At 33.2% G+C, this 16,572-nt stretch overlaps 1 non-coding gene across 1 annotated transcript; it reads right to left on the minus strand.

Moving 5' to 3' along the window:
* Nucleotides 1–1,338: 1,338 nt before the first annotated feature.
* LOC131169733 (small nucleolar RNA R71) lies at nt 1,339–1,445 on the minus strand. The gene has a single exon (XR_009140632.1). It is a non-coding gene; the product is annotated as a small nucleolar RNA R71 (small nucleolar RNA).
* Nucleotides 1,446–16,572: the final 15,127 nt, after the last annotated feature.

Below are 16,572 nucleotides of genomic sequence, written 5' to 3' on the forward strand. Positions count from 1 at the left end.
TTCTTAAAGCAGTTATTAATTTGATGAGGATTGCTTAATATCAACTCAGTTAATAATTAGAGTTAATAAGAGTGCTGGGCTCGAATTGATGAATATAGAGAAGTCAGGGGTTTACCTCGCTGTTTGGTAAATCTACGTTAAGTATTCAATAAGATATAATTATATTTCTTTTGTCTATGATCAAATCAATGTATTGGAATGCGAATTACCTTGGACTGAAGTTTATTTAATTGAAGAGTTTCTTATTTTTAGATCTTAATTTTGGATTTTTGATTTCTTCTTTGGATTGTGAATTACACCCCCCCCCCAACCTTTGTTTCTTTTTTCCATTACACAAGTGCACGAAACTTAATAATTCAGTCTCTAGGGTTTGATTTGGATTTACCACTTACTGCAGAAAATATTTCATAATTGGTGAGTTCAATTAATTTAATTTCTGGTGGATTCGACACCCATCAAAAATTTTAGCGCCGTTGTCGGGGAATGAAATTTATTGAATTTCGTGTTTTCTGTGTTAGAATATTCTGTTATTAATTTTGTTTGTGAGTTTTGCTATTTTCAAGTTTTTGAAAAAAAAAATAAATATATTATGATGTTACTGTTCAGTGTTACTGTTCATTAAGAATTTTGATTGAATTTGGAGGGCGGCCCATACCTATTTTGAAGGAAACGACGCTCTAATCAAGACCAATCAATCCATAGGATTCCTTGGCCCCACCGTCTTGAGGCCAAATTCGATTGTTTTTAAGGGTTTTGAGGCATTTTTCTGTTTTTACTTTGATTTTTTTTTGTTTATGACAAGAATTTCTCAATCTGGTGAGTTGATCTTTGATCCAGAAGTAGAAAAAACAACTAAACATTTGAGAAAATTGGCTAAGCAAGCTAGGCAGATTTCCGAGTACATCTGAAGGAGCCCAATCTCCAAAGGAATTAAGTTCGGATTCGGAGTCAGAGTCAAATTCTGAAAATGAAACCATGGCTGCTATAACCTTGAAAGAGTTGGCTGCTCCTGATTTAAACAAACAGCCTTTGTGTATCTAATACCCTGCTTTAAATGTTGCTTTTGAGTTGAAATCTGGACTAATCCATTTGCTGCCTAAGTTTCATGGTCTTGTAGGTGAGGATCCACATAAGCATCTAAAGGAATTTCATGTTGTGTGTTCCAGCATGAAACCTTAAGGAATTTCAGAGGATCAAATCAAGCTTCGAGCTTTTCCCTTCTCACTGGAAGGCACAGCTAAGGATTGGTTGTATTACCTTCCTTCTGGATCTGTCAACTCATGGAATGGGATGAAGCAGATATTTTTGGAGAAGTATTTTCCTACTTCCCATGCTGCCAACATAAGAAAATAAATTTGTGGCATCCGGCAGTACAATGGAGAGAGTTTGTATGAGTACTGGGAGAGATTTAAGAAGCTGTGTGCAAGTTGTCCCCATCATCAAATAAGTGAGCAGCTGTTGATTCAGTATTTCTATGAGGGACTTCTACCAATGGACCATAGTATGATAGATGCTGCTAGTGGAGGAGCTTTGGTTGACAAGACACCAGAAGAGGCAAGGAGGCTGATTGCTAACATGGCAGCAAATTCTCAGTAGTTTGGAATGAGAATGGATCACACACTTATGAAGGTTAATGAGGTAAGTACATCTAACCTTGAGAAACAAATTTCTGATTTAACTTCTTTGGTGAGGCAGTTGGCTGTAGGGAACATGCAAACTGTTAAGGTATGTGGAATTTGTTCGGGTTCGGGTCATGCTACTGACATGTGTCCTGCATTACAAGAGGATGAATCAATGCAACATGCTAATGCAGTAGGAAATTATGGATAGCATGCAGTAGGAAATTATGGACAGCCACAATGCAGGTATGATCCCTATTCTAATAATTATAATCCAGGATGGCGAGATCATCCCAATTTGAGTTATGGGAATTAACCGGTGCAAAACCAGTACCAACAGCAAAGACCACAAGTGAATCAACCACCTCCACCTCCGCCTCCCTCAAATCAAGGTATGTCACTTGATGAAATTGTTAAGACTTTGGCTAACAATAACCAACAGTTTCAACAGGAGACTAGAAATAGCATTCAAAACATAGAGAGGCAAATTGGTCAGTTAGCCTCATCTCTGAGTAAGCTGGAAGCTCAAGATTCTGGAAAGCTTCCATCACAAATAGTCAAGAATCCCAGAGAAAATGCGAGTGCGATACTGTTGCAGAGTGGGAAAGAAGTTGATAATCAGACTCCACATGAGTCAACGAAAAAGAATAAGCAAGGAGAAAAGGAGTCTGAAGTTCCTGAAATTGAGGTAAATATTGAACCTAAACTGAATAAGGTTAATAATTCTGTTCTTCCTCCATTCCCCTGCAGGTTGGCCAAGACGAAGAAAGAAGAACAAGAGAAAGAAATTTTGGAAACTTTCAGGAAGGTAGAGGTGCATATACCTTTACTTGATGCAATCAAACAAGTTCCCAAGTATGCTAAATTCCTTAAGGAACTATGCACTACAAAGTGCAAGTTGAGGAATAATGAGAACATCAGTGTGGGGAAAAATATGTCAGCATTAATTCAGCAAAAATTACCCCCTAAGTGTAAGGATCCAGGTTCGTTTTCTATTCCCTGCAGAATAGGTGATTCTAAATTTGAACGTGCAATGGCAGATTTAAGAGCATCTATTAATGTTATGTCGAATTCAGTTTTTCAAACTTTAAATTTGGGTCCTTTGAAAGAAACCAGTGTCATTATTCAGTTAGCTGATTGTTCTAATGCTTACCCATTAGGAGTAGTTGAGGATGTGTTGGTGTAGGTTAGAGAATTGATTTTTCCTGCAGACTTTTACATTCTGGATATGGAAGATAGTGTTCCCACATCAAAGTCAGCTTTGATTTTTTTGGAAGACCTTTCCTAAAAACTGGCAAAACAAAAATTGATGTGGATGATGGTACTTTAACTATGGAGTTCGATGGAGAAATTGTCAAATTTAATATTTTTAATGGCATGAAGTATCCTTCTGATGATCATTCTGTCTTTTCTGTTGATATTGTTGATACATTTGTGCAGGATGTCTTTGAGTTAAGCATGGAGGATGAGTTAAAAGTGGCGATTAGTCAAGGAATTCAAGAAATTAGTACCAATCAACCATAAATTGTAGAGGTTCAAGAGGCAGTAATAGCATTGCAGTCATTACCTCCTATTCAAAAAAGGTATGGAGTATCAAAGATCGATTTACCTATATCTTGCACAAAATTATTACCTTCTGTGGTGCAGGCACCAGTTCTTAAACTCAAGCCTTTAACTGAGCATTTGAAGTATGTTTACTTAGGAGACAATGAGACACTTCCAATTATCATCTCAAGTAATTTAACAAAGATTGAAGAAGACAGATTGATCAGGGTTCTGAGAGTACACAAGGAAGCAATTGGATGGACAATAGCTGACATCAAAGGTATAAGTCCATCAGTGTGCATGCACAGGATTTTACTGGAGGATGAAGCTAAACCAAGTCGAGAAGCTCAAAGGAGATTGAACCCACAGATGATGGAGGTTGTGAAGAAGGAGATTTTAAAGCTACTAGATGCTGGAGTTATTTACCCAATTTTATACAGCAAATGGGTAAGTCCAATCCAAGTAGTGCCAAAAAAATCAGGAGTCACTGTGGTAGCAAATCAATATAATGAACTTGTTCCAACAAGGTTTCAGAATGGATGGCGAATGTGCATAGACTACCGCAAGCTGAATTCAACAACAAGGAAGGACCACTTCCCACTGCCATTCATTGATCAGATGCTTGAGAGGTTAGCAGGTAAGTCTTATTTCTGCTTTCTTGATGGTTTTTCTGGATATAATCAAATTGTGATTGCACCGGAGGATCAAGAGAAGACTACCTTCACTTGCCCTTTTGGAACTTTTGCTTTTAAAAGGATGCCCTTCGGTCTTTGTAATGCACCTGCCACTTTTCAGAGATGCATGATGAGCATATTTTCAGATTACATTGATACTTACATTGAGGTGTTCATGGATGATTTTACTATGTATGGTGATTTATTTAATGCATGTTTACATCATTTAACTTCTGTTCTTGAGAGATGCATTGAGAAAAATCTTGTTTTGAATTTTGAGAAGTGTCATTTTATGGTGGAACAGGGGATTGTTTTGGGTCATGTTGTCTCTAATAGGGGTATTGAGGTGGATAAATCTAAAATTAAGCTAATTGTGAACTTACCCTACCCCACAACTATGAGGGAAGTACGCTCTTTTCTTGGTCATACGGGTTTTTATCGCAGGTTCATTAAGGATTTCTCTAAGATAGCATTGCCTTTGTCTAGACTCTTAAAAAAAGATGCTTCTTTTGAGTTCAGTGAAGAGTGCAAGGAGGCTTTTGACAAATTCAAATCTACATTGACATCAACCCCTATCATCCAGGCTCCTGATTGGACAATACCATTTGAAATTATGTGTGACGCAAGTAATTATGCAATGGGAGCAGTTTTAGGGCAACGTGTTGGGAAGCTCTTTCATGTGATTTATTATGCATCCAAAACACTCAATTCAGCTCAGCGCAATTATTCTATGACCGAAAAAGAGTTTTTTACTATAGTTTTTGCTTTAGATAAATTTTGGTCATATTTGCTTGGTTCTAAAATAATTATCTTCTCTGATCATGCAGCGTTGAAGTACCTCTTGGCAAAGAAGGAAGCAAAACCAAGGTTGATTAGATGGATCCTTCTGCTGCAAGAATTTGATCTTCAAATCAAGGATAAGAAAGGAGCTGAGAACCTGGTAGCAGATCATTTGAGCAAGTTAGTGACACAAGAAGATCGACTTCCTTTGCAAGAACATTTTCCTGATGAGCAGTTATTTAAATTGCAAGGTATGATCCCTTGATATGCTAATTTAGTGAATAATTTGGTTACTAAGGTTGTGCCTTTTGATTTGAGTAGAGCTAAGAAAGAGAAATTGAAAAGTGAGGCTAAGTATTATGTGTGGGATGACCCATATTTGTGGAAATTTTGTTCAGATCAAATTATTAGGAAATGTGTTCCTGATAATGAGATTCAATCTATTCTTGCTTTTTGTCATGCCTATGCATGTGGAGGACATTTTGGACCCAAGAGAACAGGTAGAAAAATATTAGATTGTGGTTTTTACTGGCCCACTATATTTCGTGATTCATATTTGATTTGCAAAAATTGTGAACAATGTCAAAGAACAGGACGTTTAACCCATGGGAATGAGATTATTCAGAATCCAATACTTGTTTGTGAGATTTTTTATGTGTGGGGCATTGATTTTATGGGTCCATTTCCTTCTTCTTTTGGCTCTATTTATATATTACTTGCTATTGATTATATTTCGAAATGGGTGGAAGCCAAAGCCACCAGGGCTGATGATTCTAAAGCTGTTGTAGGTTTTATCAAGTCAAACTTTTTTAGCAGGTTTAGAGTTCCTAGAGCTTTAATCAGTGACCGGGGCACACATTTTTGTAATAGAACTGTTGAGGCATTATTGAGGAGATATGGTGTTTTCCATAGAATATCTACAGCTTATCACCCTCAAACAAGTGGACAAGCAAAGGTGTCCAACAGAGAGATCAAGTCTATTTTGGAAAAAATAGTGAAGCCAAATAGAAAAGATTGGAGCCTTAGACTTGATGATGCTTTGTGGGCTTACAGGACAACTTATAAGACACCCATAGGTATGTCCCCCCACAGATTGGTATTTGATAAGTTGTGTCACCTTTCTGTTGAGTTAGAATATAAGGCTTATTGGGCTGTTACACATTGTAATTTGGATTTGGATACTGCTGGTGTGGAAAGAAAATTACAATTGCAGGAATTAGAGGATATTCGACTTGAGGCTTATGAGAACTCTAAGATCTATAAAGAAAAGACCAAGGCATTCCATGACAAATTAATTCTAAGGAAGCAGTTTGTGGTTAGGCAAAAGGTTTTATTATATAATTCCATATTGAAGCTGATGCCTGGTAAGTTGTGTTCTCGTTGGATTGGACCCTTTGTTGTTACTAATGTGTTTCCTTATGGTGCAGTTGAAATTCAAAGTTTAGGAACTAATAAGGTGTTCAAGGTCAATGGTCATAGACTCAAGCCATTTTATGAAGGATTTCAGGAGCATACAGTGGAGGAGCTCAAATTGAGTAACCCAATTTATGTGGATTAAGGAGCTTTGCCACGTTGAGCTAACGACGATAAACAAAAGCGCTTCTTGGGAGGCAACCCATGGGTGGCTTGTTAGCCACAATCAGATTTGTTTTCTTTCCCTTATTTTATTTTATTTTCTAGCATTTTTTTTCTTTTCTTTTGCATTTAGGTTTTACATTGGGGACAATGTAAGTTTTAAGTGTAGGGGAGGAGAAATTTGTTGCTGCAATTTTTTTTAATTATTAAAAAAAAATTTAAAATAAATAAATAAATAAATAAATAAATAAAATCATTCTCATAAGCTTGATTCATGATTCTTTATTAACTATCGGAGAGAAGTGCTTTATCCTTGAAATGACTTTTCTATTTTAGATTGAATTTTTGAGATTTTAGGTAAGGTAATAGTAACTTTAATGATAGATTTTCCCTCTTCTCCATACCATAGAGCAATTTTTTCTGCATAAATTATTTAGGCTTGATTTAATGGTGAAATGATTAGTTATGTGTGTTTTAAACTAATGTCATGCATATTTCAGAACTTTGTTTAATCTATCAGGACACTTTATAATATGTAGATGCATAAATTGGGGGAAATAAAATTTTGAACTTGAAAATTGCTCCGCTATTTAGTTAAGCAAAGTAATCAGGAGTCTTCATGAACCTCATGTCGATTCTCAGGCCAAAAGCTAGCTAGGATATGAGTAAGGTACTTTTCTAAAAGTGACGGTTGAAATGAAAAAATTAAAAAAAAAAGTGATAAATGTGACAAGAGAGAAATACCAATTTCAAATAATAAAAAAAGGCATTTCTATCTCCCCTAAGATTTGCAAAAAGCTATAATTATTGTGCCTTGATAAATTAGCCTTGTGTTTTGGTGTGTATTGATTTAAAATTTTATGGAACTTTAATTGTGTGAGCTTAATTGATTTCAAGCCTTTTTGGTTTGTGTTGGAAAATTATTAATATATTGGTATGGTGTTGATGAAATTTGTTGTGATGGTTATTACCTTACTTGCCTCTTCTTTCAAACTTTTAATCTTTTGTTAGAGAATGTTGTGATAGGGTGAAGTTAAGGAACTTCTAAGTAGAGTTGATTGAGAGTTTAAGTCATACTTGAGGACAAGCATGGAATAAGTGTGGGGGAATTTGATAAGTGCATAATTTATCAATTTTACTCCCATCACATTTAGTGTTTTTAGTGTGTTTTTATGTTTAATTCAGTTGGTTAAAATATATTTATCATTTAGGCATATTTTTAGATAGTTGTAGAATAATTGTATTAAATGGAGAAATTTTTAGCATTTGACTTTACTGTATTTTTCAAGTGTTTCTAAAGTTGTGGGTCTCCAAATTGAGTGCTGTTTAATCCATTGAAAAGCTAAGATAGAGCACTTCAAATGATAAAGAGGGACCAAAGCCCAAATCAGTCTCCAAGGTTGACAAAATGAGCTATGGATCTAATGCAAAAACCCAGACTTGATGTGTCACCACTAGTTTCGGTATTTATTTTGTATCTGGAGTTTCAGACGTCTAAATGAAGCAACCCCAAGCCCAATTGAACCTCAAGAGCCACCTCTACAACTTCTATGAAGGGCTGGATGCGAGATGAGGCCATTTTAATTGTTAAAAACGGCAATGAAGTTGTCACAATGGGCTGGACTATCTATCTGAACCAGTCCCGGCTTTTGGGCCATAACTTGGGATGTAGACCTCGGATTTGGATAAATGAGTACCCGTTGGAAAGCTAAGAAATAGGGCTACAACTTTCTTGAAGAGGGCAGAGGCAGATTCAGAAAGAAAGTCACTGAAAATTGGCCTTGATTCCAGAAACGTGAATGCAGGCTGAAAATCTGTCTTTTGAGTTTCAAAACCTTTCCTAGTTTAGTTCCTATCTTTGGAGTTAGGTTTTTAACTATAAATACATCTTTGAACAGCAGCTAAGAGCATTCCAATTCAGACCTTTATTCTCTATAGAACACCTTCATTCTCTACTCTTTCTTTTTAGATTTCTTCTTTATCTTTCTTTATTTTTTTTTCTGTAAGCCATGAACATGCGTGGCTAAGTTTTTAATTTAGTTCAAGGGATTCAAGTTCTTATGTGTGATTTGTGAGACCAGGTTCTTAATTTAATCTATGTCTTTTTGAATATCTAATATTTTCTGATTTAATTATTTTTTATCTGTTGAATGATTTGCTAAAAAGGCCTAGTAGTTAATTGTTTGATTTGATTAATTGCTAGTTCATCTTCATAATCCGTAACTGTTGTGTAAGATTGAACATGAGTAGCAATTAGATTTTATTGATTATGATCTAAGTTTTTGATAATAATCTAAGGAACAATAGGGTGGATTAAATGATTTATGCTTCATAAATTGTTGTTCAGCTTAACTACTTTCTTTTCTTAAAGCAGTTATTAATTTGATGAGGATTGCTTATTACCAACTCAGTTAATAATTAGAGTCAATAAGAGTGTTGAGCTCGAATTGATGAGTATAGGGAAGTCAGGGGTTTACCTCGCTGTTTGGTAAATCTACATTAAGTATTCAATAAGATATTCTTTTGTCTATGATCAAATCAATGCATTGGAATGCGAATTACCTTGGACTGAAGTTTGTTTAATTGGAGAGTTTCTTATTTTTAGATCTTAATTTTGGATTTTTTATTTTTTCTTTGGATTGTGAATTAACCCACCTCCCAACCTTTGTTTCTTTTTCCATTACACAAGTGCACGAAATTTAATAATTCAGTCTTTAGGGTTCGACCTGGATTTACCACTTACTGCAGAAAAATATTTCATAATTGGTGAGTTTAGTTAATTTAATTTCTAGTGGATTCGACACCCATCAAACTGGGTTTAGGTCCAAACATGAAGTTTTTAGTTTTATGTCTTATGGTTATTTTGGCTTTGGAATCACTTAATTTGCTATTGTGTAGCTTAATTTATGGCAATTTTTCCAAAACTGATCAGATACCTAATAGTTTCGAATCTGGGCAGATTTACTAGACTAAATTTGTCTAGTAATTTGATCAAGTTAAGGTCATAATTTGGTTTCATGGTCCTCATAAGAATTATTCTTCTATGTCTCAGGTTTCCATTAGTTAAAGAATCACATAATTTGGAATTTCCTAGAGTGAGTTATGTCTAATTAAATAAGTACTATTCACATAGTCATTTTCTCCAGGTCTAGAATTACAATTCCAGATTCAAGCCTTAATTAGGGTAACTTATGGTCATTTTCTGGGCAAGGGTTCTTAATGAAAGTTTTAGCCCTATGTCTTATGTTTCATTTGCAATTGGTTTCACACTAATTGGAATTGTATAGCTCAACTTATGAGCATTTAAACCTACTAGACTCAAGAGTCCAAAATTCTAGCACAATGATCACACTTCTATATCATTAATTCTTTTCACCAACCAACACCATTTCTCATTCACACACATTCAATTGGTCATTATATAACATTAAGAACATTAATTACACCTCATATCACTAAAACCCTAATTTCTCCAAAATTCTAATTTCACAACTTCTCAATTTCATGTAATTCCATGCAACCTCAACATGCAAATCATATAAACACCTCTACACAAGCTTGAATTTAAGTTCAATTTTATTAAACACATCAAAACCCCATCTCTCCAATGTTGACCGAAATTCAGGCCCCTCATTTCATGCATGATTTTCATGTTTTCTCATGCAATTTCCCCATATTCAAGTTTAATTCAATGCATATGTAACTAATTTAAGCTTATAAAACACTTACCTCTAATGGAGCTTTCCAATCTTCAAAATCCTTCACTTTCTTTGGTTCCTTTTACTCCTAAACTTCCAATCTAGGGCTAATTAGAAGATTTCTACTAATTTGGTGGGGAAATTTAGGGAAGAAATGGAGGTTTCATAAGCTTGGGAAGAGTTGTTAATGGAGGAAGGAAGAGAGAGAATGAGAGAGAGAAGTGGGATGGCTAAACAAGGAAGAAGAAGGAGAAATTTTTATTTTATTTTAATTTCTTTTCTCTTCTTATATATCTAGATAATTATCCAATTTAATTTAGTTAACAATAATTATTATTATTAATTTTTAATGCAATTTATTTAATTTCTTCCATGTCCCATTAAATTTTGCATATACATCTTCATAATTTTAATTCTATTTCAATATTTTAATCTCAATCATTTTAGTGGACATTTAGGTCAAAAGTCAACTCTTGAAGTGAATTGACCAAAATGCCCCTCAACGGGTTATAGTCCATCCTTTTTCAATAATACCCGATGAGTCCATAGGTTTCGATTCACTTATTGGTGCTTATTCCTTTTTCATTTCTTTATTTTTCAAATTCCCAATAATGCCTAAATTAATCCTTGATTTAGGACTTTATAGGGTTCCACATGAATTTAGGGTAGCAACTGAACTTATAGTCGCTTCCCGTGTAGGTCACTCATCACCGAGACCTAAGCTCATTTAACCAATTTGCGCTTCATTTTTCTTATTTTTATCTAACCTCTTTTAATCTTTATTAACTTAATTTATGACTTTTCTCTGTGGTGTAGGTATAATTTCAGACATTCTAGCTGTCTGGACAGATATTAGTTATCAAAATAGTAGAATGTACGGAACTATTAAATCTGAGGGTGTTACATTTATGATTTGAGAAGCTTCCATAGTAGCAAGCATTCCTTGTTTGGGAGCTTTCCCTAGTCTACAAGAACTTTTTTCTAGAAGAATGCCTCATCCTAATGAAAGCATTGCCTGTTTACCCTCCTTATCTGAAAAGGCTTTGGATTAAGGGATGTTAGTAGCTTGTGGTCTCACTTTCAGCGATTCAAAACAATGTTTTTTGTGAAAACCAATGATTCTCACTTTGAAACATGTTCAATTTAATGTAATAAACCCTTATATCTAGATTGGTCCTATTGATCGGTGTTATTTTCAATTTTGACTAATATAGTTTTGATTTGATTCTGATTTCAAACTAGATTGGGTTGATATTTAGTCTAAAGCTCAATTAAAAATAAACTCTTATGGAGAGCCTAAAAGTAAAGAATATAAAAAGTTGAAAGGCCTAAAAATAGAGTTTTTAAGATATTTTAAACACTTTTTATTTATTTTATGGTAATGGGTTGCTCAAGTTCCTAATTACATTAACAAAGGAGTAAGATTTAAAGAGATTTTTTTTTTGAAGATAGATAATTGTAGACCCTATTTTTGTAACCTTATGGGTATGTGCATTGAGGCCTTGAGGAACTTGATGATGAAAAAATTATATGACTGTGGGATATATTTAGAGGTATTAAAAATGGATAATCATATGTATAGCATTTTTCTTGGAGAAAATAATTTTAAAGAGTAAAAAAAAATTGTTTAATTAAATTTATATGAAATTTATTTTTGTTTAAATTTAATTTTGGGAGTTTGTTTTATTAAAAAACCTAATTAGACCTAATTGTATTTAGAGGCATTAAAAAAGGATAATCACATGTATAGCATGTTTTTTGAAGAAAATAATTTTGAAGAGTAAAAACAAAAGTTTAATTACATTTAAATGAAATTTATTTTTTGTTTAAATTTAATTTTGAGAATTTATTTTATTAAAAAAACCTAATTGGGCTCTCTAAGGCTAATAAGGCTCAGTAGGGTATTTTGATTAAATAAATAAAGCCCATAATTCTTTTTTATTTTTAAAAGAAAATAAAAATTAAATAGGAAGTTCCCTCTTTAAGACTCCTTAAATTTTCTTATTTAGTGATTACATAAACTTTCTATGTAATTTTTGACCTAAATCTTATAAATACCTTATAGAAAAGAAAAAATAAGTGGGAGAGAGGGAGGGGAGGAGAGAACAACACAACACAAGAAAACAACTTTCACTCCATCTCTCCAATTCGATAATCTTTTCTCATCTCTTTCTTTCTTCTTCTTCTTGCTTTTTTACTTTTTTTCTTCAAGAAATCTTCAAATTTTTTTCTAAAATGTGTTCTAAATTATGAATGTTCAAGAAATAAGTCATATATTTGTTCTTTCATGTTTATGTGCCTTTAAGTAGTCTCGTATGTTCATAACATTCATATATATATGATAAATTTGAGGGTGATAATAACTTTGCATATGTTCTTATTTCTGCCATTTCGTTTTTAATTAATTTTCATGTACTTATGTTTCTATAAAAATTGTATAAAAATTATATCTATAATCTTCATGAAATTATGATAATTTTAGCCTCAAAAGTAAGTTATGGTTGTCCAATGTTAGGGTGTCTGCAGTACAGCCAATTTTCAAGGTTCATATCTCCCTCAATTCTTTATCTTTTTCTGCAATTCTTGGGTCAAAAATTAAATTTAAGATCTTTCCTAATTTTGTCCATTGGTTTCACGAAAATATATTTTGTAGTTTGAGAGATATTGCAGTTTTAAAAAAGTAATGCAAATCTGTCACTATTAAAAGTTTTGATTTTTATAAATTATTTGGTAATGAGTAATTAATTTTATAAATTAATATGATGTTTGATTTTTCTCTTGTAATTTTTTTGTAATTTTATACTTGTTCAAATATTTTTGAAAATTCAAGTACAAAGACACAATGAATATGCCATATCTAAAAATTCCCTTTTGTTTATTATTTTCTTTCTTTGGGTTCAAGTTTTAAATTGTAACTTGATCTAATTTTCATGATGAATATGATATGATATGGTGTTATGAAGTATTAGAATAGGTTAGATGGACCCATGGCCATTGTATAGTTTTGACCAATTAAAAACCCATATTGTAAGTGATTAAATTTTTAATTGTAATATTTATTTTATTTTAAAAAATAAATTGATAAGTACCAAGAAGGGCAATATTTGTGTGGAGCTTAATGGAGCTTAACGGAAGTAAAACAAGGATTAACTTGCTATGCTAGAAGAGAAGGTCATTCTTTAAGGGTAACTTACCCCAATGACAACTGTAATGATTAAAAGTTAAGTACTCCTTAAATTTTCTTAAAATAACAATTTTATATATAATGTGTAATAATAATATGATTTACTTGGCAAATAATAAAGTCAATTTTATTTGTATTTTTAATGCACTTGTGTATAAAATTTAATTAAATAAATATTAAGTAAATTAAAATTAAACCTTATTTGTATAAAAAACTAACTTCGGCATGCAAATTAAATGTAATTACATATTTAGTAAGAAATAAAATAAATTAACATATTGGAAACAAATTTTTTTAGGATGTAATTGCTTGAGTTTTCATGTGTTTGTTAGAATAAATTGCAATATGTACATAATTTATTTAGTTTAATTATTTTTAGGGTAACTTTTAAATAAATAAAATAAGTCAATTAGAAACCTAGTATTGTTTGTAAATTAAATTAACAATAATAGATTAATTTTAGTTATTCAGTAAATTCCACTTAATTTAGTTTAGCAACCCCATATATAGAGAGTACTTGTGCAATAAAATTGTTTGTAAATAGCAACCCCTCTTTGAATTATTTGCGTGCGTAGGTTTAGAAATTCCATTTTTAGATAAGAAGTCTAATAAAAGAACAATAAACAAGATTTTTAAAAATATTAGTAGAGGACTGACACTCGAATTAATGAGGTTAGACTAGGCGTAAGAGGTGCTTAACACCTTTCCCTTATGTACCTACTATCTTGAACCTAGACATTGAGCTATGGTTATGATAGTTATGGAACCTCTGTAAGGAGTAAGTTGTCATCCATGACCCTATCAAAAAATTGAGTACATCAATCAAGTCCTTTCGGTTGTCCATTTGGAAATCGATGCCTCAATCAAATGTCCCTCAGAAGAAACAATGAATGTATATCAATTATTACCTAGGTGGGGACTCCTATATATATATGCTTTTGTGGCATAAATCTTTAGTATCGTGGTAGTGTTATGAGAAGACGGTACTTACTAGTGGACTTCATTATTGCATTCATAAGAAATTCATAGTAATAAATTGCATGTGTAGGAAATGCTATCTAAGGAGGTGGTACTTAAGTGAGACCGATGTGACTCCATCATCTTTCTTGGGCATTATCTAGTGTACTTTATACGAACCTAGTAGATGATTTTTCGCCTTATGCCATAATAACATTCATTAAAGAAGCAAGTATTATAACTTGGGCCTAAAAAAGAAGATTTCAAATGAAACAAAGAGGCCTAAAAGCAACAAATTACACAACCCTTGGCCAAACTAGAAAGGAGGCCTAGTTAAATCAACACCTAAGCCCACAAACAAACACAGGCCTAAAGCCCAAAAAAAAAAATCCTTTGTCTAATTGGGTGGAACCTGAGAAACAAGAGGCTAGCCAAAATAGCAACACCAACCACTCAATTTTCATACCATTGAGGGAGAGATTTAAAATGCCAGGAAGCTCAAGGATTAGGTTCTCATGCAGAAACGAATGATAAGTGAGGTTCAAAGGCCCGATAGAGTCCAAGCAGAGATCACCAAATGAATTTGTCCACCCTTAGAGCCGCTAAACTAGGCAACCTAAAATAGAACTGATAAGCATTAGACAAAGGAGAACCGTGTAACTAGAGAAAACTAGCAAGCCGACATAAATGTTTGAAGAAGGGTGAAGATAGTAGAGCTCAAACGTCAATCGTAAGCCTATAGGCAGATCATTAGTGGACAGAGGTGGCTAAAGACCCTAGAGATACCATCAACAACAAGAAAACTAGATCCCTTCATAGATCTGTTAGTAAAGATTATCTGTTGGTTGAAAACCCAACAAACCCAACAAAGTGTAGATCTCCAAGAAGCCACCCTTGCCTTTAAACTCAAGACTTGCAGACTAATAAACCATCACCCAAAATAATATTTACACCCTAATTCAGTAGTGAGGAGAGTGAAGACCCACAACCAGGCTATAAGGGAGGTCACCCTACCCTTTCTTGGTAGGGAAAGCCTTAGTATAGGTAGAAGATTAGAGACTAGGGATCTTAAAAGAAAACCCAAAATGCAAAGAAAACTCTATATAGACCAACTAGAGAGAGAACATCTCTTTAAAAGAGATTGATTCCATAGATGTCATAAAAAGCAAATGAGACTTTATTCTAAGAATGAAATTAGACAAAATTAAAACATTAAAATAAAAGAATTTTAAATTTAGTACTCTTCTTTATTAAATTTGCAAATGTGCTGTGGCTTTGATCATCATCACCAGTACTCCAATCTTTGTATTAAAAAAAAAAATATAATCAATAAGCTTTGACTTTGTAATATTGAAGTTGTCTTTAAAATAACAAAAATTGAAAATTAATTGGGAAGAAAGCTTAATTTTAGATTTCATTTGTGCAACTCTTTTTGACCTGAGTTAAGCATAATAATACTCGTGCAGTGCCAAGATACAATAAGCCACCACGGCGAAACAAATCTCAAGGCTTTACCCTTTTGTATTATTATACAGAATTAGAATTGGAGGACCGTAGCAATGGATCAATGAACTAGCATTTTCTGATACACAGAATCTACTGAGAGTGGCAAGTATAGAGCATAATCATGCCTTAATAAAGGATGATATGAATAAGATAGAATTTCTTACTTTCAGGAGAGGGAGAGAAATTTAGAAAGCCATAAGATAAATAAGTTGGAATGTTATTTCTTTGCAAGTCTTGCTACAAATGGAACCAAAGCTCCCTTTATATAGGAGGAGAGCTGAAACTATTACAACTACTTTTTATACAAATATATGTCTACCAAATAGTTAGTTAAGGACACCTAACAAGATAAGAACTAGTTAGGTAGGCACATAACTCATACCTAACTAAGTCATATATGAAGATAAATAACTTTTCTTATTAAAATTAATTATACAGATATATTTCTTTCCAGCTTCAGGGGGAAAGTCTGCTATCAATTCACATGGAGTTCCGATGGCATCTGTTACGGGTTATACACTGTGAAGTTTGTGATAGTACAGTCTTTAGGCTTAATTTTAGATTTTCTAGGCGTCCTTTGGTTTTATTATATCTAGAATGAATTCTGACTAAGATTTAAATTATTATTGTAATAATCTGAGTCATCCAAATTGATGTCCTTGCCATATAGATCCTTCTTCTAAGAGCTTCTAGGCTCATCAAAGGGCTTGGTGTCAGTATCCATATCTTTTAGATTCTATGAATCTTGTCATATCTCTGAACTATAGTCTGGAACTTCTTCAGGCTTTACTTTTGGACCTATAGAGGTTAATTCCAAAATCTGAGCCTTTGGTTTGAGGTGGTTGATCTCATGTAGATAGGCTGTAACTTTCTTTCTAAGAATAGTGGAGGTGTCTCTTGTGGTAATAGGCTTGAAATAAGTCTGATATTCATATGCTAAATTTTGAGTCCAGAGTATCCCTTCAGTATTTCTAAAGAAAGGTCGATGCAAGATGAATAGTGAGCAGAACTCCTTACCATTGTCTGATGATCTC

The sequence above is a fragment of the Hevea brasiliensis genome, chromosome 1 (assembly GCF_030052815.1).
Source record: "Hevea brasiliensis isolate MT/VB/25A 57/8 chromosome 1, ASM3005281v1, whole genome shotgun sequence".
Classification (NCBI taxonomy): Eukaryota; Viridiplantae; Streptophyta; class Magnoliopsida; order Malpighiales; family Euphorbiaceae; genus Hevea; species Hevea brasiliensis.